At 40.8% G+C, this 23,706-nt stretch overlaps 1 long non-coding RNA gene across 3 annotated transcripts in view; it reads left to right on the forward strand.

The window, feature by feature from the left end:
* The window catches only part of LOC111180231 (uncharacterized), a 54,165-nt gene that overhangs the window by 16,135 nt on the left and 14,324 nt on the right, over positions 1 to 23,706 (forward strand). For all 3 annotated transcript variants that reach the window (XR_002646158.3, XR_016387643.1, XR_002646157.3), the window contains one exon: positions 11,040 to 11,209. This is a non-coding gene — a long non-coding RNA (uncharacterized LOC111180231). The remainder of the gene's footprint in view (positions 1 to 11,039; positions 11,210 to 23,706) is intronic.

Here is a 23,706-nt window from a genome sequence, read left to right on the forward strand (position 1 = left end):
GAATCTGAATGAGATCCTTGCCAGGTACAGTAATCTTGGTTGTAGGTTCTTCTCTTTCATCACTTTAAATATATTATGCCACTCCCTTCTGGCTTGTAGAGTTTCTGCTGAGAAATCAGCTGTTAACCTTATGGGAGTTCCCTTCTATGTTATTTGTCATTTTTCCGTTGCTGCTTTCAATAGTTTTCTTTGTCGTTAATTTTTGCCAATTTGATTACTCTGTGTCTCAGCGTGTTTCTTCTTGGTTTTATCCTGTATGGAACTCTATGTGTTTCCTGGACTTGGCTGGCTATTTCCTTTCCCATGTTAGGGAAGTTTTTGACTATAATATCTTCAAATATTTTCTCTGGTCCTTTCTCTCTCTCTTCTCCTTCTGGAACCCCTATAATGCGAATGTTGTTGCGTTTAATGTTGTCCCAGAGGTCTCTTAGGCTGTTTTCATTTCTTTTCATTCTTTTTTCTTTATAGTCTGTTCCACAGCAATGAATTCCACCATTCTGTCTTCCAGGTCACTTACCTGTTCTTCTGCCTCAGTTATTGATTCCTTCTCGTGTAGGAAGGAATTCCTACACTATCGATTCCTTCTAGTGTAGTTTTCATTTTAGTTATTGTATTCATATCTGTTTGTTGTTTAATTCTTCTCGGTCTTTGTTAAACATTTCTTGCATCTTCTCGATCTTTGCCTCCATCCTTTTTCCAAGGTCCTGGATCATCTTCACTATCATTATTCTGAATCCTTTTTCTGGAAGGTTGCCCATCTCCACTTCATTTAGTTGTTTTTCTGGGGCTTTATCTTCTTTCTTCACCTGGTACATAGTCCACTGTCTTTTCATCTTGTCTATCTGTGAATGTGGTTTTTGTTCCACAGGCTGCAGGATTTTAGTTTTTATTGCTTTTGCTGTCTGTTCTCTCGTGGATGAGGCTATCTGAGAGGCTTGATGGGAGGGACTGGTGGTGGGTAGAGCTGACTGTTGCTCTGGTGGGCAGAGCTCAATAAAACTTTAATCCACTTGACTGTTGATGGGTGGTGCTGGGTTTCCTCCCTGTTGGTTGTTTGGCCTGAGGCAACCTAACACTGGAGCTTACCTGGGCACTTTGGTGGGGTAATGAGGGACCCTGGGAGGGCTTACGCCAGGGAGTACTTCCCAGAACTTCTGCCAGTGTCCTTGTCCCCATGGTGAGCCACAGCCACCCCCGCCTCTGCAGCAGACCCTCCAACACTAGCAGGTAGGTCTGGTTCAGTCTCCTATCGGGAGACTGCTCCGTCCTCTTGGTCCCGATGTGCACACTCCTTTTGTGTGCCCTCCAAGAATGGAGTCCCTGTTTCCCGCAGTCCTGTCCAAGTCATGCAGTCAAATCCCGCTAGCCTTCAAAGTCTGGTTCTCTAGGAATTCCTCTTCCCGTTGCTGGACCCCTAGGTTGGGAAGCCTGGGGCTCAGAACTTTCACTGCAGTGGGTGGACTTCTGTGGTATAAGTGTTCTCCAGTTTGTGAGTCACCCACCCAGCAGTTATGGGGTTTGCTTTTATTGTGATTGCATTGCTCCTACCGTCTCATTGTGGCTCCTCCTTTGTCTTTGGATGTGGGGTATCTTTTTTGGTGAGTTCCAGTGTCTTCCTGTTGATGATTGTTCAGCAGTTATGATTCCGGTGCTCTAGCAAGAGGGAGTGAGCGCATGTCCTCCTACTCCGCCATCTTGAACCAGTCTCCAGGATTTTCTATATATAAAAGCATTTCATCTGCAAATAGAAATTTTAACTTCGTCATTTCCAGTTCTGATGCCTCTTATTTCTTTTTCTTGCTGATTGCTCTGGCTGAAACTTCCAGTAATATGTTGAATAGGAGTGGTGAGAGGGGCATCCTTGTTCCTTATCTTAGAGGAAAATTTTTTAACCTTTCACTATTGAGTATGGTATTATCTGTGGGCCTGATATAAATGGCCTTTATTATGTGGAGGGGTGTTCCTTCTATACCTACTTTGTCGAGTTTTTATCATGAACAGATGTTGAATTTTGTCAAGTCCTTTCTCTGCATCTATGAAGATGATCACATGTTTTTCTTTCATTCTATTAATGTGTTGTATGGCATTGATTGATTTGCATATGTTGAACTGTCCTTGATCACAGGGATAAATCCTCCTTGATCAGGGTGAATGATCTTTTAATGTGCGGCTGAATTTGGTTTGGTATTATTTTATTGAAAAATTTTGCATCTGTGTATGTCAGGGATATTGGCCTGTAGTTTTCTCTTCTTGTAGTCCTTTTCTGGCTTTGGTATCAGGGTATTGCTGGCCTCATAAAATATGTTTGTGGTATTCCGTCCTCCTCTAGCTTCTGGAAAAGTTTGAGAAGGATTGGCATTAATTCTTCTTTAAATGTTTGGTAAAATTCACCACTGAAGCCATCTGTCTGGTCTTGAGCTTTTTTCATTGGGAGATTTTTGATTACTGATTCAGTCTCCTTGCTAGTAATTGGTATGTTCAGATTTGCTATTTCTTTTTGATCCAGGCTTGGTAGGTTGTATGCATCTAAGAATTTTTCCATTTCTTTTAGGTTGCCCAGTTTTTCTACATACAGTTGTTCATAGTAGGCTCTTATGATCCTTTGTATCTCTGGAGTATCAGTTGTAATATTTCCTTTTCATTTATAATTTTGTTTATTTGGGCCCTCTCTCTTTTTTTCTTCATTAGAATAGCTAAAGGTTTGTCAAGTTCATTGTTTCAAAGAACCAGCTATTTGTTCTTTTAATCTTTAAACATTTTTTTCTGCTGTTTTATTTCTGTTCTAATCATTATTTCTTCTGCTAAGTGTGATCTCAGTTTGTTCTTCTTTTTATAGGTCCTTAAGGCATACAGTTGATTATTTAAAATCTTTATTGATGATTAATAAAGGCATTTATTACTATGAATTTTCCTCTTAGAACTGCTTATGCTGCATCCTGTAAGTTTTGGTGTGTTGTTTCCATTTTCATTTGTCTAAAGATACTTTTTAAATTTCCCCTTTAATTTCTTCTTTGATCCATTGGTTGTTGAGGAGAGTGTTGTTTACTTTCCATTGTATTTGTGAATTTTTCAGTTTTCCTCCTATTGTTAATTTCTCGTCTCACACCATTGTGGCCAGAGAAGTTGGTGCGGTTGTAACTTTTGGAATTTGCCAAGGATTGCTTTGTGGCCTAACATATGGTCTATCCTAGAAAATGTTCCGTATGAGTTTGAAAAGAATGCGTGTTCTATTGTTGGATAGAATGTTTATGTCCATGGGGTTCATTTGATCGATAGTGTTGTTCAGATCTGCTTTTTTTTTACATAAATTTATTTATTTTATTTCTTTATTTTTGGCTGTGTTGGGTCTTTGTTGCTGTGCACAGGCTTTCTCTAGTTGTGGTGAGCAGGGGCTACTCTTCGTTGTGGTGTACGGGCTTCTCATTGCAGTAGCTTCTCATTGTGGAGCATGGGCTCTAGGCACGTGGGCTTCAGTAGTTGTGGTGTGGGGGCTCAACAGTGCAGTCTCACTAGTTGTGGCACATGGGCTTAGTTATTCTGTGGCTTGTCTTCTCCCAGACCAGGGCTGAAACCTGTGTCCCCTGCAATGGCAGGCGGATTCTTAACCACTGTACCATCAGGGAAGCCCTGGATCTGCTTTTTTAAAATTGATTCTCTGGATGATCTACCTATTGTTAAGAGTATTAAAATCTCCAACTATATTGGATTGCTATTTATTTCTCCTTTTTCTGTTAGTTTTTGCTTTATATATTTAGGTGCCCTGATGTTGGGTTTATAAATATTTACATTTGCTATATCTTCTTGATGGAGTGACACATTTATCATTATACAATGACCTTCTTTGTTTCTTTTTACCATTTTTAGTTTAAAATTTACTTTGTCTGATATAACTATCGCTATCCCTGCCTTTTTTAAAAAAAATTTTGGGGTTTTTTTGTTTTGTTTTTGTTTGTTACCATTTTCTTGAAATACCTTTTTCCATTCCATCACACTCAGTCTATGCATGTCTCTGAGGCTAAAGTATTTGTATTGTAGGCAGCCTATAATTGGGTCTTGGGTTTTTTGGTTTATTTGTTTTTTAAACCATTCATTCATTCTGTGTCTTTGGATTGGAGAATTTAATCAATTTATATGTAAGGCAATTATTTATACGTAAAGACTTACTATTACCATTTTGTTGATTATTTTCTGGCTGTTTTCTATATCCATTTCTAATTCTGCTGCCTTTTTTGTGTGTGTTTTGGTAACTTTTGGTATCAATATGCTTTAATTTTTTTTTTTTACATCTTTATTGGAGTATGATTGCTTTACAATGGTGTGTTAGTTTCTGCTTTATAACAAAGTGAGTCAGTTATACATATACATATGTTCCCATATTTCTTCCCTCTTGCATCTCCCTCCCTCCCACCCTCCCTATCCCACCCCTCCAGACGGTCACAAAGCACCGAGCTGATCTCCCTGTGCTATGCGGCTGCTTCCCACTAGCTATCTATTTTACGTTTGGTAGTGTATATATGTCCATGCCACTCTATCGCTTTGTCACAGCTTACCCTTCCCCCTCCCCATATCCTCAAGTCCATTCTCTAGTAGGTCTGTGTCTTTATTCCTGTCTTACTCCTAGGTTCTTCATGACATTTTTTTCCTTAAATTCCATATATATGTGTTAGCATACGGTATTTGTCTTTCTCTTTCTGACTGACTTCACTCTGTATGACAGACTCTTGGTCCATCCACCTCATTACAAATAGCTCAATTTCGTTTCTTTTTATGGCTGAGTAATATTCCATTGTATATATGTGCCACATCTTCTTTATCCATTCATCTGATGATGGACACTTAGGTTGTTTCTATCTCCTGGCTATTGTAAATAGAGCTGCAATGAACATTTTGGTACATGACTCTTTTTGAATTATGGTTTTCTCAGGGTATATGCCCAGTAGTGGGATTGCTGGGTCATATGGTAGTTCTATTTGTAGTTTTTTAAGGAACCTCCATACTGTTCTCCATAGTGGCTGTACCAATTCATATTCCCACCAGCAGTGCAAGAGTGTTCCCTTCTCTCCACACCCTCTCCAGCATTTATTGTTTCTAGATTTTTTGATGATGGCCATTCTGACTGGTGTGAGATGATATCTCATTGTAGTTTAGATTTGCATTTCTCTAATGATTAATGATGTTGAGCATTCTTTCATATGTTTGTTGGAAGTCTGTATATCTTCTTTGGAGAAATGTCTATTTAGGTCTTCTGCCCATTTTTGAATTGGGTTGTTTGTCTTTTTGTTATTGAGCTGCATGAGCTGCTTATAAATTTTGGAGATTAATCCTTTGTCAGTTGCTTCATTTGCAAATATTTTCTCCCATTCTGAGGTTGTCTTTTTGTCTTGTTTATGGTTTCATTTTCTGTGCAAAAGCTTTGAAGTTTCATTAGGTCCCATTTGTTTATTTTTGTTTTTATTTCCATTTCTCTCGGAGGTGGGTCAAAAAGGATCTTGCTGTGATTTATGTCATAGAGTGTTCTGCCTATGTTTTCCTCTAAGCGTTTGATAGTTTCTGGCCTTACATTTAGGTCTTTAATCCATTTTGCGCTTATTTTTGTGTATGGTGTTAGGGAGTGATCTAATCTCATACTTTTACATGTACCTGTCCAGTTTTCCCAGCACCATTTATTGAAGAGGCTGTCCTTTCTCCACTGTACATTCCTGCCTCCTTTATCAAAGATAAGGTTACCATATGTGCATGGGCTTATCTCTGGGCTTTCTATCCTGTTCCATTGATCTGTCTTTCTGTTTTTTTGCCAGTACCATACTGTCTTGATTACTGTAGCTTTGTAGTATAGTCTGAGGTCAGGGAGCCTGATTCCTCCAGCTCCATTTTTCGTTCTCAAGATTGCTTTGGCTATTCGGGGTCTTTTATGTTTCCATACAAATTGTGAAATTTTTTGTTCTAGTTCTGTGAAAAATGCCAGTGGTAGTATGATAGGGATTGCATTGAATCTGTAGATTGCTTTGGGTAGTAGAGTCATTTCACAATATTGATTCTTCCAATCCAAGAACATGGTATATCTCTCCATCTATTTGTATCATCTTTAATTTCTTTCATCAGTGTCTTATAATTCTCTGCATACAGGTCTTTTGTCTCCTTAGGTAGGTTTATTCCTAGATATTTTAATCTTTTTGTTGAAATGGTAAATGGGAGTGTTTTCTTGATTTCACTTTCAGATTTTTCATCATTAGTGTATAGGAATGCCAGAGATTTCTGTGCATTAATTTTGTATCCTGCAGCTTTACCAGATTCATTGATTAGTTCTAGTAGTTTTCTGGTAGCATCTTTAGGATTCTCTATGTAGAGTATCATGTCGTCTGCAAACAGTGACAGCTTTACTTCTTCTTTTCTGATTTGGATTCCTTTTATTTCCTTTTCTTCTGATTGCTGTGGCTAAAATTTCCAAAACTATGTTGAATAACAGTGGTGAGAGTGGGCAACCTTGTCTTGTTCCTGATTTTAGTGGAAATGCTTTCAGTTTTTCACCATTGAGGATGATGTTGGCTGTGGGTTTGTCATATATGGCCTTTATGATGTTGAGGAAAGTTACCTCTATGCCTACTTTCTGCAGGGTTTTTATCATAAATGAGTGTTGAATTTTGTCAAAAGCTTTCTCTGCATCTATTGAGATGGTCATATGGTTTTTCTCCTTCAGTTTGTTAATATGGTTTATCACATTGATTGATTTGCGTATACTGAAGAATCCTTGCATTCCTGGAATAAACCCCACTTGATCATGGTGTATGATCCTTTTAATGTGCTGTTGGATTCTGTTTGCTAGTATTTTGTTGAGGATTTTTGCATCTATGTTCATCAGTGATATTGGCCTGTAGTTTTCTTTCTTTGTGACATCCTTGTCTGGTTTTGGTATCAAGGTGATGGTGGGCTCGTAGAATGAATTTGGGAGTGTTCCTCCCTCTGCTATATTTCGGAAGAGTTTGAGAAGGATGGGTGTTAGCTCTTCTCTAAATGTTTGATAGAATTCGCCTGTGAAGCCATCTGGTCCTGGGCTTTTGTTGGAAGATTTTTAATCACAGTTTCAATTTCAGTGCTTGTGATTGGTCTGTTCATATTTTCTATTTCTTCCTGATTCAGTCTTGGCAGGTTGTGCATTTCTAAGAATTTGTCCGTTTCTTCCAGGTTGTCCATTTTATTGGCATAGAGTTGCTTGTAGGAATCTCTCATGATCTTTTGTATTTTTGCAGTGTCAGTTGTTACTTCTCCTTTTTCATTTCTATTTCTATTGATTTGAGTCTTCTCCCTTTTTTTTGATGAGTTTGGCTAATGGTTTATCAATTTTGTTTATCTTCTCAAAGAACCAGCTTTTAGTTTTATTGATCTTTGCTATTGTTTCCTTCATTTCTTTTTCATTTATTGCTGATCTGATTTTTATGATTTCTTTCCTTCTGCTAACTTTGGGGGTTTTTTGTTGTTCTTTCTCTAATTGCTTTAGGTGCAAGGTTAGGTTGTTTATTCAAGATGTTTCCTGTTTCTTAAGGTGGGCTTGTATTGCTATAAACTTCCCTCTTAGAACTGCTTTTGCTGCATCCCATAGGTTTTGGGTCGTCGTGTCTCCATTGTCATTTGTTTCTAGGTATTTTTTGATTTCCTCTTTGATTTCTTCAGTGATCACTTCGTTATAAAGTAGTGTATTGTTTAGCCTCCATGTGTTTGTATTTTTTACAGATCTTTTCCTGTAATTGATATCTAGTCTCATAGCATTGTGGTCGGAAAAGATACTTGATGCAATTTCAGTTTTTTAAAATTTACCAAGACTTGATATGTGACCTAAGATATGATCTATCCTGGAGAATGTTCCATGAGCACTTGAGAAAAATGTGTATTCTGTTGTTTTTGGATGGAGTGTCCTATAAATATCAATTAAGTCCATCTTGCTTAATGTATCATTTAAAGCTTGTGTTTCCTTATTTATTTTCATTTTGGATGATCTGTCCATTGGTGAAAGTGGGGTGTTCAAGTCCCCTACTATGAATGTGTTACTGTCGATTTCCCCTTTTATGGCTGTTAGTATTTGCCTTATGTATTGAGGTGCTCCTATTTTGGGTGCATAAATATTTACAATTGTTATATCTTCTTCTTGGATCGATCCCTTTATCATTATGTAGTGTCCTTCTTTGTCTCTTGTAATAGTCTTTATTTTAAAGTCTATTCTGTCTGATGCGAGAATTGCTACTCTAGCTTTCTTTTGGTTTCCATTTGCATGGAATATCTTTTTCCATCCCCTTACTGTCAGTCTGTGTGTGTCTCTAGGTCTGAAGTGGGTCTCTTGTAGACAGCACATATATGGGTCTTGTTTTTGTATCCATTCAGCCAATCTGTGTCTTTTCGTGGGAGCATTTAGTCCAATTACATTTAAGGTAATTATCGATATGTATGTTCCTCTTCCCATTTTCTAAATTGTTTTGGGTTCGTTATTGTAGGTCTTTTTCTTCTCTTGTGTTTCTTGCCTAGAGAAGTTGCTTTAGCATTTGTTGTAAAGCTGGTTTAGTAGTGCTGAACTCTCTCAACTTTTGCTTGTCTGTAAAGGTTTTAATTTCTCCATTAAATCTGAATGAGATCCTTGCTGGGTAGAATAATCTTGGTTGTAGGTTTTTCTCCTTCATCACTTTAAATATGTCCTGCCACTCCCTTCTGGCTTGCAGAGTTTCTGCTGAAAGATCAGCTGTTAACCTTATGGGGATTCCCTTGTATGTTATTTGTTGTTTTTCCCTTGCTGCTTTTAATATGCCTTCTTTGTATTTAATTTTTTTTTTTTTTAGGTTTTTTTTTTGTGTGTGTGTGGTATGCGGGCCTCTCACTGTTGTGGCCTCTCCCGTTGTGGAGCACAGGCTCTGGACACACAGGCTCAGCAGCCATGGCTCACGGGCCCAGCTGCTCCGCGGCATGTGCGATCTTCCTGGACCGGGGCACGAGCCCGTGTCCCCTGCATCAGCAGGCGGACTCCCAACCACTGCACCACCAGGGAAGCCCTTGTATTTAATTTTTGACAGTTTGATTAATATGTATCTTGGCGTATTTCTCCTTGGATTTATCCTGTATGGGGCTCTCTGTGCTTCCTGGACTTGATTAACTATTTCCTTTCCCATATTAAGGAAGTTTTCAACTATAATCTCTTCAAATATTTTCTCAGTCCCTTTCTTTTTCTCTTCTTCTTCTGGAATCCCTATAATTTGAATGTTGGTGCGTTTAATGTTGTCCCAGAGGTCTCTGAGACTGTCCTCAGTTCTTTTCATTCTTTTTTCTTTATTCTGCTCTTTAGTAGTTATTTCCACTATTTTATCTTCCAGGTCACTTATCCGTTCTTCTGTCTCAGTTATTCTGCTATTGATCCCATCTAGAGTGTTTTTAATTTCTTTTATTGTGTTGTTCATCGTTGTTTGTTTCATCTTTAGTTCTTCTAGGTCCGTGTTAAATGTTTCTTGGATTTTGTCTATTCTATTTCCAAGATTTTGGATCATCTTTACTATCATTATTCTGAATTCTTTTTCAGGTAGACTGCCTATTTCCTCTTGTTTTGTTAGGTCTGGTGGGTTTTTATCTTGCTCCTTCATCTTTGGTGTGTATTTCTGTCTTCTCATTTTGCTTATCTTACTGTGTTTGGGGTCTCCTTTTTGCAGGCTGCAGGTTCGTAGTTCCCGTTGATTTTGGTGTCTGTCCCCAGTGGCTAAGGTTGGTTCAGTGGGTTGTGTAGGCTTCCTGGTGGAGGGGACTAGTGCTTGTGTTCTGGTGGATGAGGCTGGATCTTGTCTCTCTGGTGGGCAGGTCCACGTCTGGTTGTATGTTTTGGGATGTCTGTAGACTTATTATGATTTTAGGCAGCCTCTGTGGTAATGGGTGGGGTTGTGTTCCTGTTTTGCTAGTTGTTTGGCATAGGGTGTCCAGCACTGTAGCTCACTGGTCGTTGAGTGAGGCTGGGTGCTGGCGTTGAGATGGAGATCTCTGCGAGGTTTTTGCCGTTTGATATTATGTGGAGCTGGTAGGTCTCTTGTGGACCAGTGTCCTGAAGTTGGCTCTCCCACCTCAGAGGCACAGCACTGACTCCTGGCAGCAGCACCAAGAGCCTTTCATCCACATGGCTCAGAATAAAAGGGAGGAGAGGGAGAGGGAGGGGGAGGGGAAGGGAGAAAGAAAGAACATAAGATAAAATAAAGTAAGATAAAATAAAGTTATTAAAATAAAAAATAATTATTAAGAAAAAAAATTTTTTAAAGAAAAAAAAAGACAGATAGAACTCTAGGACAAATGGTGGAAGCAAAGCTACACAGACAAAATGTCACACAGAAGCATACACATACACACTCACAAAAAGAGGAAAAGGGGAATAAATAATAAATCTTGCTCTCAAAGTCCACCTTCTCAATTTGGGATGATTCGTTGTCTCTTCATTCCACAGATGCAGGGTACATCAAGTTGATTGTGGAGATTTAATCCACTGCTCCTGAGGCTGCTGGGAGAGATTTCCCTTTCTCTTCTTTGTTCTCACAGCTCCCGGGGCTCAGCTTTGAATTTGGCCCTGCCTGTGCATGGTCGCCGGAAGGCGTCTGTTCTTCGCTCAGACAGGATGGGGTTAAATTTAGGAGCTGCTGCTTCGGGGGCTCTGGCTCACTCAGGCTGCGGGGGAGGGAGGGGCATGGAGTGTGGGGCGAGCCTGTGGCGGCAGAGGCCAGAGTGACGTTGCACCAGCCTGAGGCGCGCTGTGGGTTCTCCCGGGAAGTTGTCCCTTGATCCGGGGACCCTGGCAGTGGCGGGCTGCACAGGCTCTCTGGAAGGGGGTGTGGGTAGTGACCTGTGCTCGCACACAGGCTTCTTGGTGGCGGCAGCAGCAGCCTTGGCGTGTCATGCCCCTCTCCGGGGTCCGCGCTTTTAGCCGCGGCTCGTTCCCGTCTCTGGAGCTCCTTTAAGCGGTGCTCTTAATCCCCTCTCCTCGCGCACCAGGAAACAAAGAGGGAAGAAAAAGTCTCTTGTCTCTTCCGCAGGTCCAGGCTTTTTTCCGGACTCCCTTCCGGCTAGCCGTGGTGCACTAACCCCCTGCAGGCTGTGTTCACGCCGCCAACCCCAGTCCTCTCCCTGCCATCCGACGGAAGCCCGAGCCTCAGCTCCCAGCCCCGCAAGCCCTGGTGGGTGAGCCGACAAGCATCTAGGGCTGGTGAGTGCTGGTCGGCACCGACCCTCTGTGCGGGAATCTCTCCACTTTGCCCGCTGCACCCCTGTTGCTGCGCTGTCCTCCGCGGCTCTGAAGCTTCCCCCTCCGCCACCCGCAGTCTCCGCCCGCGAAGGGGCTTCCTAGTGTGTGGAAACCTTTCCTCCTTCACGGCTCCCTCCCACTGGTGCAGGTCCTGTCCCTATCCTGTTGTCTCTGTTTATTCGTTTTTCTTTTGCCCTACCCAGGTACATGGGGAGTTTCTTGCCTTTTGGGAGGTCTGAGGTCTTCTGCCAGCGTTCAGTAGGTGTTCTGTAGGAGTTGTTCCTCGTGTAGTTGTATTTCTGGTGTATCTGTGGGTTGGAAGGTGATCTCCGCGTCTTACTCTTCTGCCATCTTCTGCTCATCACCTGCTTTGACTTCTTTATCATGTTCTTTTGTTTAATACTACAGGATTTTTGCTTGTGGTTACTATGAAGCTTACATAAAATATCGTTTTTTTTTTCTTTTTTGTTGCATTGGGTCTTCATTGCTGCGCATGGGCTTTGTCTAGTTGCAGTGTGTAGGTTTATCATTGGTGACTTATCTTGTTGCGGAGCACGGGCTCTGGTCACGCAGACTTGATAGCTGTGGCTCTTGGGCTTTAGAGCACAGGCTCAGTAGTTGTGGCGCATGGGCCTAGTTGCTCCACAGCATGTGGGATCTTCCCACACCAGGCCTCAAACCCATGTCCCCTGCATTGGTAGGCAGATTCTTAATCACTGTGCCACCAGCGAAGTCCCATAAAATATCTTAAAGTTATAACACCCATTTTAAAGTTGATAACAACTTAGCTTCAATAGCATTCCTAAACTTTACAATTTTTACTTCTCACCCCCTCACAATTTAGGTTATTGATGTTACATTTTACATATTTTTTATATTGTGTGACCAACAGCATATTATTGTAGCTATGGTTATTTTTACTATGTTTTTTTTTTAATGTATTTATTTATTTATGGCTGTGTTGGGTCTTCATTTCTGTGCATGGGCTTTCTCTAGTTGAGGCGAGCGGGGGCCATTCTTCATCACGGTGCGCAGGCCTCTCACTATCGCGGCCTCTGTTGTTGCGGAGCGCAGGCTCAGTAATTGTGGCTCACGGGCCCAGTTGCTCCGCAGCATGTGGGATCTTCCCAGACCAGGGCTCGAACCCATGTCCCCTGCCTTGGCAGGCAGATTCTCAACCACTGCGCCACCAGGGAAACCCACTATATTTGTTTTTTAACTTTTAAACTAGAGTTGTAAGTGAATTTTGCACCACCATTACCATATTACAGACTCTTAACTTTTTGCATGTATGTGTGTATATATATATATACCATTACCGGTGAGTTTTATGCTGCCTTATTATGTTTTTGTGATGTTAATTTGTGTCCTTTTACTTTAGCATTTCTTGTAAGACAGGTCTAGTGGTGAATGCCTTCACCTTTTGTTTGGAAAAGTCTTTCATCTCTCCTTTATTTCTTTTTTTTAAATCTTTGTTTTAAGTGGAAGGATAGTTAATTTACAATGTTGTGTTAGTTTCTGGTGTACAGAAAAGTGATTCAGTTTTTTGTATATATATATGAATATATATTTTTATGTATGTAAAACTATATATATAGTCTTTTTCATGTACTTTTCCTTTATAGTTTATTCCAAGATATTGAATATAGTTCCCTGTGCTATACAGTAGGACCTTGCTTTATCTACTTTATATGTAGTATTGTGTATCTGTTAATCTCAACCTCCTAATTTATCCCTCTCCCCCCTCCCTCCTCCCCTTGGTAACCAAAAGTTTGTTTTCTATGTCTGTGCTTCTGTTTCTGTTTTGTAAATAAGTTCATTTGTACCTATTTTAGATTCCACATATAAGTGATATATGGTATTTGTCTTTCTCTTTCTGACTTATTTCACTTAGTATGATAATCTCTAGGTCCATCCATGTTGCTGCAAATGGCATTATTTCATTCTTTTCTATGGCTGAGTAGTATTCCAGTGTGTGTGTGTGTGTGTGTGTGTGTGTGTACATGTGTAAATGTGCATATGTTATACACATATACACATACATACCATGTCTTCTTTATCCATTCATCTGTTGATGGATGTTTAGGTTGCTTCCATGTCTTGGTTATTGTAAATAGTGCTGCCATGAACATTGGGGTGCATGTGTCTTTTCAAATTAGTGTTCTCCAGGTATATATCCAGGAGTGGGATCGCCAAATCATATGGTAACTCAATTTTTAGTTTTTAAGGAACCTCATACAGTTTTCCATAGTGACAGCACCAATTTACATTCCCACCAACAATGTAGGAGGGTTCCCTATTTTCCACACTCTCTCCAGCATTTATTATTTGTAGACTTTTTTAAAATTTTAATTAATTTATTTACGGCTGTGTTGGGTCTTCGTTTCTGGGTGAGGGCTTTCTCTAGTTGCGGCAAGTGGGGGCCACACTTCATTGTGGTGCGCGGGCCTCTCACTATCGCGGCCTCTCTTGTTGCAGAGCACAAGCTCCAGACGCGCAGGCTCAGTAGTTGTGGCTCACGGGCCTAGTTGCTCCACGGCACGTGGGATCCTCCCATACCAGGGCTCGAACCTGTGTCCCCTGCATTGCCGGGCAGATTCTCAACGACTGTGCCGCCAGAGAAGCCCTATTTGTAGACTTTTTAATGATGGCCATTCACACTGGTGTGAGGTGATACCTCATTGTAGTTTTGATTTGTATTTCTCTAATAATTACCAGTGTTGAGCATCTTTTCATGTGCTTATTTGCCATCTGTAAATCTTCTTTGGAGAAATGTCTATTTAGGTCTTCTGCCCATTTTTTGATTGGGTTGTTTTTTTGTTTGTTTTGTTATTGAATTATTCTCCTTCATTTCTGAAGGACAGCTTTGCCAGGTATATAGAATTTTTGGTTAACAGGTTTTTTTTCTTTCAATATTTTGAATATATCATTCCATTCTCTCCTGGCCTGAAAAATTTCTGTTGAGAGATCCACCTATAGCCTTACGGAGCTTCCCTTTTATATAACTTCTCTTTTTTCTCTTGCTGCTTTTAGAATTCTTTCCTCATCTTTGACTTTTTTTTGCAATACGCAGGCCTCTCACTGTTGTGGCCTCTCCCTTTGCGGAACACAGGCTCCAGACGCGCAGGCCCAGCAGCCATGGCTCACAGGCCCAGCCGCTTTGCGGCATGTGGGATCTTCCCGGACCGGGGCACAAACCCATGTCCCCTGCATCGGCAGGTGGACTCTCAACCACTGCGCCAGCAGGGAAGCCCCGTCTTTGACTTTTGATGGTTTAATTATAGTGTGCCTTGGTGTAGCCCTATTTGCGTTCAACATATTTGGTTCCTTTGGGCCTCATGGATCTGGATATCCATTTCTTTCCCCAGGTTTGGGAAGTTTTCAGCCATTATTGCGTTAAATATACTTTCTTACCCTTTCTATTTCTCTTTTCCTGCTGGAATTCCCACAATGCAGTTATTGTTTTGATTGTGTCCCTTAAGTCCCACATACCTTCTTCACTTTTTAAAATTCTTTTTTCTTTTGGTCCTGTGACGGGATTTCAAATGTCCTGTTTTCTAGAACATTGATTCTTTCTTCTGCTTGGTTAAGTCTACTTTTGAAGCTCTTTATTGAATTCTTCAGTTCACTCATTGTATTTTTCAGCTCTAGGATTTCTTGGTATCTGTTTGTTGAGGGCTTCTGTTACTTTGTTGAACTTCTTGTTTTGCTCATGCAATGTTTTCCTAATTTCATTTAGTTGCCTGTGTGTTCTTGTAGTTTACTAAGCCACTTTAAGAGGACTATTCTGAATTCTTTATCTTACAGCTGGTAAATCTCCATTTCTTCAGGATCAGTTATCAGAGCTTTATTAGTTTCCTGTGGTGATGTCATGTTTACCTGATTTTTCATGGCCCATGATTCCTTATGTTGTTGTCTCCTCACTTGAGTTAGCAGGTTCCTCTTCCAGACTTTATTCACTTTGGTTGAGACATTTCCTCACCAGTCAGCTCAGTTTGGGCTTCTGGATGTGTCTGCTGGTAATAAACAGGTGGGGTTTACCATCAGGGTTTATTTTTCCGTGAGGACACTGCCTGAGCTTTGGGGTTGGGAAATGGGGGAATGCCCCTGGCTGAGAACAGTGAGATAGGCCTGCCGGCTTGGTTCCCGGCCCAGGCAAGGCTGTGAGATGGTACTCTGGCCAGGCTTACGAGATGATTGGAACTAGGCGCTGTGCTCAGCACTAGATGGCACTGTGAAGTAGCTTTCTTGCCCTGATGGGGCAGCAGGACAGGCTCCAGGGGGTGCACCGCCTTTTGTTTGGGAACCTGAATCAGGCAAGACTGTGCACTGAATTCCTGGCAAGATGGGGCTACTGCTTTTGCTCTGTAGATGAAGCCAGAGGCTGTGCTCTTTGTTCAGGTACCACTGTAAGCAGGGCTATTGGGCGGGTTACACAGGTTCCTGAGTGCTGTGGTTAGATTCCCTGGTCGAGTGGACCGAAGGCTCTGTTCAGCAGTGGGTGGGGCTACAACTTAGTTCCCCTGCCCAGGCTAGTTCCAAGCAGCCTCACAGTGGAACCAGGTCAGACTTTCTGGTCTAGAGGGACTGGGAGCTACAATCAGCATGCTGGCTGTGACACAGCTCCCCTGCCCCTGTGGGGAAAGCCAGGTTGCAGGGCTGCAAAGCTCTTTGTTTGAAGACTGCAGTCAGACAGATCTGTACCCCACTGAACTCCCTGGTCAGGGTGTGCTACTTTCTTGGCTCTGCAGGTGAGCACAGCCGCCGCTTGGGGCTGTCACTTGTGTGCTACAGGTAGAAACTCATTCTGCCAAGATCTGAGCACTGGCTGTTGCAAGCCCCTCTCCCCTCTCCATCACAGTCAGATTTCCAGTGGTCAAGCACTGCAGATCTACCCACAGTCCCTGTGGGGCAAGACCAGAGTGTAAGCTCCCAAGAAACAACCCAGAATGCTGGAGGAGCTGGGTGTGCACCCTGGGCTCTTTTTCCACGGCAGGAACTTTAGGCTCAGGGAGACCCCTCAGAGTGGGGCCATGCTGCCTTGGGGAGAGGGGCAGTGTGATCAGCGTGTAACCACTCCTCTTACCCTTCTAAGGAGGTCTGTCTTGGTCTGTGTTGCAGGGGGGTGCTTTAGCCTCTCTCCAGCCTTCTAGGATCCTCTCAGTGGAGCCTTGTCAATGAATGGTTGTTAGTTGATCTCCTTATGAGGGGGAGTGAAGTCGGGAACAACCGATGTTGCCATCTTGGTAACATCACTCCTGAATATCTTCTTTGTTGAAGCATCTGTTCAAATCTTTTGCTACTCTTGAGGTATGGATCCAAGCTCATTGTTTTGTTTTTTTTACGTGTGAATATCCAAATGTTCCAGCACCATTTTTTGACAAGGCTATCCTTTCTCTATTTCATTTCCTTTGTACCTTTGTCAAAAATTGGTTGTTCATATATACGTGGATTCATTTCTGGACTTTTTACTCTGTTCACTGACCTATTTTCTGTCTTTAGGCCAATATCATGCTGTTTTGATTACTATATAGCTTTATAATAATTCTCCAGATCAAGTAATGTTAGCTTCTCCGACTTTATTTTTCTTTCTCATTTTGGCTATTTTAGGTTCTTTGCATTTCCATTTAAATTTTAGAATCAGTTTGTCAATTTTTACCCAAAAAATCCTATGAAATTTTGATTGGGATTGTGTTGAATCTATAGATCAATTTAATCTCCTTCCCCTCTTTTGTTTTATACATAAAAGGTAGCCACCACAAACACAGTTCTGTACCTGGCTTTTCTCACGTCATAATGAATCGTGGAGATCTTATTCTCTGATAGTCTCCATTACAGTGTCATTGTGTTCGCGGGGATGTACTTTACTTCATTTAACCAGTCCCTTGTGATGGATTTCTAGTTCATTGCCAGTGTTTTGCTATTATGAACAGTACTGCAGTACAGTAGTACATGTCATTTCCCTTGTGGGCAGATATAGCTGCAGGATAAATTTGAGAAATGTGATTGCTAGGTCAAAAGATATACACATTTAAAATTTTAACAGACGTTGCTAAGTTGCTAAGAGTTTTCATCAATTTATATTCCTACCAGTAATATTATAAAATAGAGGGTTTGTTTGCCATAGTCTCAGTGTTGCATTGCCAACCTTTTTCTTTTTTGCCAAGTTGATAGGTGAACGTGGTCCACTGAATCATTTTGATTTGCCTTTATTACAGATAAGGTTAAACATCTTTGTGTGTAGGAGTCTTTTGTATTTTTTTTTCGTGATTTCTTTGTGTGCTTTGCCCATTTTTTTTCTGCTGGATTGTTGGAGTCTTTCAGATCCAAGGAAGTCTTTATTTATTAGGGAAATTAGCTCTTTGTCTCACAAGTTGCAAATGTATTTTTATCCACTTTACCATTTATTATTTTTAAGTTATTTGTTTTTTTGGCGTGTTGGGTCTTTGTTGCTGCGTGCGGGCTTTCTCTAGTTGTGGTGAGCGAGGGCTACTCTTCATTGTGGTGTGCGGGCTTCTTGTTGCAGTGCCTGCTCTTGTTGCAGAGCACGGGCTCTAGGCATGCGGGCTCAGTAGTTGTGGCTCTCAGGCTCTAGAGCGCAGGCTCAATAGTTGCGACATGCAGGCTTAGTTGCTGTGCGGCGTGTGAGATCATCCTGGACCAGGGCTTGAACGCGTGTCCCCTGCATTGGCAGGTGGATTCTTAACCACTGTGCCACCAGGGAAGTCCCTACCATTTATCTTTGTTTTTTTGTTTTTTGTAATAAGGAAAGCTTTTACATTTATGTATTTGAACTTATTAGCCTTTCCTTTGAAGCTTTGTGTTTTTAGCCCCAGTGCCCTTTTTTTTCCTGGCTGTGCTGTGCGGCATGTGGGATTTTAGTTCCCTCAGCAGGGATTGAACCGGGCCCTTGGCAGTGAAAGCACTGAGTCCTAACCATTGGACCGCCAGGTAATTCCCTAGTCTTAATTAGAAATGCTTTCTTTACTCCAAGTCTGTATTTGAATTTTCTGATGTTTTTCTTCTAGTACTTTTATGAGTATTTTTACTTTCAAATCTTTTATTTATTAGAAGTTTATTCTATTACAGTGTAAGGTATTCAGTTTGTTTTCCTGTTGTTCCAACACCATTAATTAAAAAGCCTGTCTTTTCCCCACTGATTTTTTTTTTTTTTTTCCGGCTGCATTGGGTCTTCGTAGCTGCGCACAGGCTTTCTCTAATTGTGGCGAGCAGGGGCAACTCTTCATTGCAGTGTGCGGACTTCTTATTGCGGTGGCCTCTCTTGTTGAGGAGCATGGGCTCTAGGTGCATGGGCTTCAGTAGTTGTGGCTCACGGGCTCTAGAACACAGGCTCAGTAGTTGTGGCACACAGGCTTAGTTGCTCTGCAGCATGTGGGATCTTCCCGGACCAGCGCTTGAACCCGTGTCCCCTGCATTGGCAGGCGGATTCTTAACCACTGTGCTACCAGGGAAGCACCACCCCCCACTGATCTTTGATACCACCTTTATGTGTAGTAAATTTCTACATATGTTTGGGGCTATTTCTGGATCTTCTGATGTGTTCCATGGAATGTGTAATCAAGCATCAGAATCACACTGTTTAAATCAGTTTAAAATTATATTTAATGTCTGGTAGCGGTAGTCTCCCCTCATTGCTTTCTCTGTTAGTTTTCTGGCTCTTATTAATCTTTTCATATGAACTTTAGAATCAGTCTGTGTATGAAAGAAAACTGTTGGCATTTTTATAGGGATCATATGCCATTTATATATTAGTGAGACTCAACTCTTTATGGTATTATGTCTTATCCGGGAACATGACATGCCTTTTATTTGCTTAACTATTCTTTTGAATTCACTACTGGTTTTTTTAAAAAATAAATTTATTTATTTATTTTTGGCTGTGTTGGGTCTTCATTTCTGTGCGAGGGCTTTCTCCAGTTGCGGCGAGTGGGGGCCACTCTTCATCGCAGTGCGCAGGCCTCTCACTGTCACGGCCTCTCCCGTTGCGGAGCACAGGCTCCAGACGCGCAGGCTCAGCAGTTGTGGCTCACGGGCTTAGTTGCTCCGCGGCATGTGGGATCTTCCCAGACCAGGGCTTGAACCCATGTTCCCTGCATTGGCAGGCAGGTTCTTAACCACTGTGCCACCAGGGAAGCCCTCACTACTGTTTTAAAGCTTTGTTCGTAGAGGTCTTAGTTGTAAAGTTTATTCCTCAGTATTTTATCATTTTTGTTGCAATTGTAAACATAGTTGACCATTGAACAACACAGATTTGAACTACACAGGGCCACTTTATATGTGGATTTTGTTTTCCAGTAAATACTACAGTACTACACAATCCATGGTTAGTTGAATCCATGGATGTAGAACTGCAGATATGGATGTCCAACTGTAAAGTTATATGCAGATTTTCAACTGTGCAGGGAGTCAGCCCCCCTAACCCCGACCTTGTTCGAGGGTCAACTGTACCATCTTTTCCCCATTATATCTTCTGTTTGTTTTTGGTATAAATGAAAGTTATCTTTATATTTGTTTTGTTCCCACTATCTTGTTGAATTCTTACTATCACAGTTTTTTAGTTGACTCTACTGTGTTTCCAAGAATACCACCATATTACCTTCAAAAGTAATAGATTTTTCCTTTCTCACAATTTTTATGTATCTAATTTATTATTTTTTGTCTAGTTGTATTCAAATTATTCTCCCCCTTTAAACTTCTTCCTTTTTTGGATTTACTGTTATTTCTTCCGTTGTATCATTTAGAATTGCTTTCAGCCATAAGTAGCAGAAAACCTAACACAGCTTAAGCAAGTAAGGATTTATTTTTCTCATATGGAAGTAGTCTGGAGGTACTACTAGCAGTTCACCTATGTCAGTAACCTAATTTTCTCTCTGCCATCTGTCAACCCAAGTTGACACATTAAAATTAACCATCACGGTGGGTATGGGCTTTTTTTTTGTGGTAATGAAAATGTTTTGGAACTTGATAGATGTGGTGGTTACACAACATTGTTTTTTATTTATTTATTTATTTTTTGCTGTACGCGGGCCTCTCACTGTTGTGGCCTCTCCTGTTGTGGAGCACAGGCTCCGGACGCGCAGGCTCAGCCGCCATGGCTCAACGGGCCCAGCCGCTCCACGGCATGTGGGATCTTCCTGGACCGGGGCACGAACCCATGTCCCCCGCATCGGCAGGCGGACTCTCAACCACTGCGCCACCAGGGAAGCCCAACATTGTTTTTTAATTTAATTTTTTAAAATTTTTATTGGAGTGTAGTTGCTTTACATTGTTGTGTTAGTTTCTGCTGTACAGCAAAGTGAATCAGCTATACCTACATCCCCTTACACAATATTATGAGTGTACTAAATGCCCCTGAATTGTACACTTTAAAATGGTTAATTTTATGTACATGAATTTCACATCAACTGAAAGAATACTAGAAAAACTGATTTTCTTTTTATACAAAACAATAACAAAGCTAAAACCACCTTAGCCTTCAAGGTTGTAGTGCTTACTTAGGATCAGTTTAAAGGTCTTCTCGCCATATAAATATGAAGAAGTAATGATGCCTCTGATAGATGCTGCTGATGGGCTAATTCACTGCCCATTCCCATTGTGATGGTTAATTTTATGTGTCAACTTGGGTAGGCTGTGGTGCCCAACTGTTTGGTCACACACAAATCTAGATGTTGCTATGAAGGTGTTATTAACATTTAAATCAGTAGACTGTGAATAAAGCAGAATACTCTTTGTAATGTGGGTGGGTCTCATCTAATTAGTTGAAGGCCTTAAGATAAAAGTCTGAGGTTCCCCAAGGAAGAAGGAATTTGGCCTCCAGTCTGCAGCATAAAAACTCTGCCTCAGTTTCCGGCCTTTGGACTCAAAACCACAACATCAACCCTTATTGGAATTTCAGCCTGCCAACCTCTTACTTCGCACATTTTAAACTTGCCAACCCTCACAATGGTGTCAGCCAATTCCTTAAACACCAGTTAGTACTATTTCTCTGGAGAACCCTGACTAATACACCCATTTAGCATTTGTTCCCTATACCCTCCTGCTCCCAGCCCCTGGCAGTCACCAATCAGCTGTCTCTATGGATTTACCTATTCTGGGTGTTTCACATAAAAGGAATCATAAATATGTAACCTTGTGAATCTGGCTTCTTTTACTTAGCATGTTTTCAGGGTTCACCCACTATGTAGCATGTATTATCATTTCATCCCTTTCTAAATTTTTTAAAAATTTAATTGATATAATTGACATGTAATATTCAAACATAATGAGTTGATATTTGTATATATTGTGAAATGATCACCACAGTAAGTCTAGTTAACATCCTTCAGCATACATAGTTACAATTTTATTTTCTTGGGATGAGAACTTTTAAAACTTAGTCTCAGGACTTCCCTGGTGGTCCAGTGGTTAAGAGTCCATTATCCCAATGCAGGGGGCATGGGTTCGATCCCTGGTCAGGGAACTAAGATCCTGCATGCCTCACGGGCAAGACTGAGAGAGAGAGAGAGAGAAAAGAAAATTAAATTTAAAAACAAAGACTCTCTTAGCAACTTTCAAATGTACAATACAGTGCTATTAGCTAGAGTCACCATGCTGTACATTACATTCTCATGACTTATTTATTTTATAACTGGAAGTTTGTGTTTTTTTACCCCCTTGACCTCCCAATCTGCCACCAGTTTTTTTGTATCCATGAGCAAAGGAGTTTTTTGGTTTTGTTTTTTTTGTTTGTTTTTTATTGTTTTGTTTTTTAGATTCCACATATAAAGTGAGACCATGTAGTATTTGTCTTTCTTTGGCTTATTTCACTTAGTATGCCCTCAAGGTCCATCCATGTTGTTGCAAATGATGAAATTTTATTTATTTTTTTCATGGCTGAATAATATACAGCAGTTGTGTATATATTCCACCTTTTCTTCATCCTTTCATCCATTGATGGATGCTTAGTTTGTTTCCATATCTTGGCTATTGTAAATAATGCTGCTATGAACATGGGGGTGCAGATATCATTTTGACACAGTATTTTCATTTACTTTGGATGAATACACAGAAGTAGAATTGCTGGATTGTGTGGTAGTTCTATTTTTATTTTTGAGGAACCTCCATAGTTTTCCATCGTGGCTGCACCAATTTATATTCCCACCATCAGTGCACAGGTGATCATTTTCTCCACATCCTCACCAACACTTGTTATTTGTTGTCTTTTTTGGTTTGTTTTTTTTGTTTTTGTTTTCGTTTTTGCGGTACGCAGGCCTCTCACTGCTGTGGCCTCTCCCGCTGCAGAGCACAGGCTCCGGACGCGCAGGCTCAGCGGCCGTGGCTCACGGGCCCAGCCTCTTTGCGGCATGTGGGATCTTCCCGGACCGGGGCACGAACCCGTGTCCCCTGCATCAGCAGGCGGACTCTCAACCACTGCGCCACCAGGGAAGCCCTGTTGTCTTTTTGATAATAGCCATTCTAACAGGTGTGAGGTGATATCTCATTGTGGCTTTGACTTACATTTTCCTGATGATTAGTGACGTGAGTACCTTTTCATGTGTCTGTTGGCCATCTATATGTCTTCTTTGGAAAAGTGTTTATTTTTTAGTTGTACTGTTTGTTTTTTTGCTATTAAGTTGTATGCATTCTTTATATATTTTGTATATTAACCCCATATAAGAAAAATGATTTGAAAATATTTTCTCCCATTCAGTGATGTCCTTTGCTGTGCAGCTTTTTAATTTGACATAGTCCCACTTGTTTATTTCTGCTTTTATTGCCTTTGCTTTTCATGTCAAATGCAAAAAATTATCACCAAGACTGATATCAAGGAACTTACCACTTATTTCAGGTCTTATGTTCAAACATTTGGTCCATTTTGAGTTAATTTTTGTGTATGGTGTAAGAGAATGGTCCAGTTTCATTCTTTTGCATGCAGCACCATTTATTGAAGAGACTGTCCTTTCTGCATTGTATATTCTTGGCTCATTTGTTGCAAATTAATTGACTATATATGCATGGGTTTATTTCTGGGCTCTCTCTTCTGTTCCATTGATTGATGTGTCTCTTTAATGCCAATACTGTGCTGTTTTGATTACTATAACTTGTAATATTGTTTGAAATAAGGGAGTGTGATGAGTCCAGATTTGTTCTTCCTTCTCAAGATGGCTTTGGCTACTCAGAGTCTTTTGTGGGTCTTTACAAATTTTAGGATTATTTATTGTATTTCTGTGAAAAATGCTATTGGAATTTTGATAGGGATTGCATTGAATCTGTAGATTGCTTTTGGTAGTATTGACATTTTTAAAACATTAATTTTTGCAGTACATGAGCATGGAATATCTATGCATTTATTTGTGTCATCTTCAGTTTCTTTCATCAGTGTCTTACAGTTTTCATTGTACAGGCCTTTCACCTCCTTTTTTTTTTTTTTTTGCTGTTGTGTTATTAGTGTATAGAAA

Source organism: Delphinapterus leucas, chromosome 14 (assembly GCF_059928025.1).
Source record: "Delphinapterus leucas isolate spDelLeu-1000000601 "Yukka" chromosome 14, BTC_Dleu_Yukka2, whole genome shotgun sequence".
Classification (NCBI taxonomy): domain Eukaryota; kingdom Metazoa; phylum Chordata; class Mammalia; order Artiodactyla; family Monodontidae; genus Delphinapterus; species Delphinapterus leucas.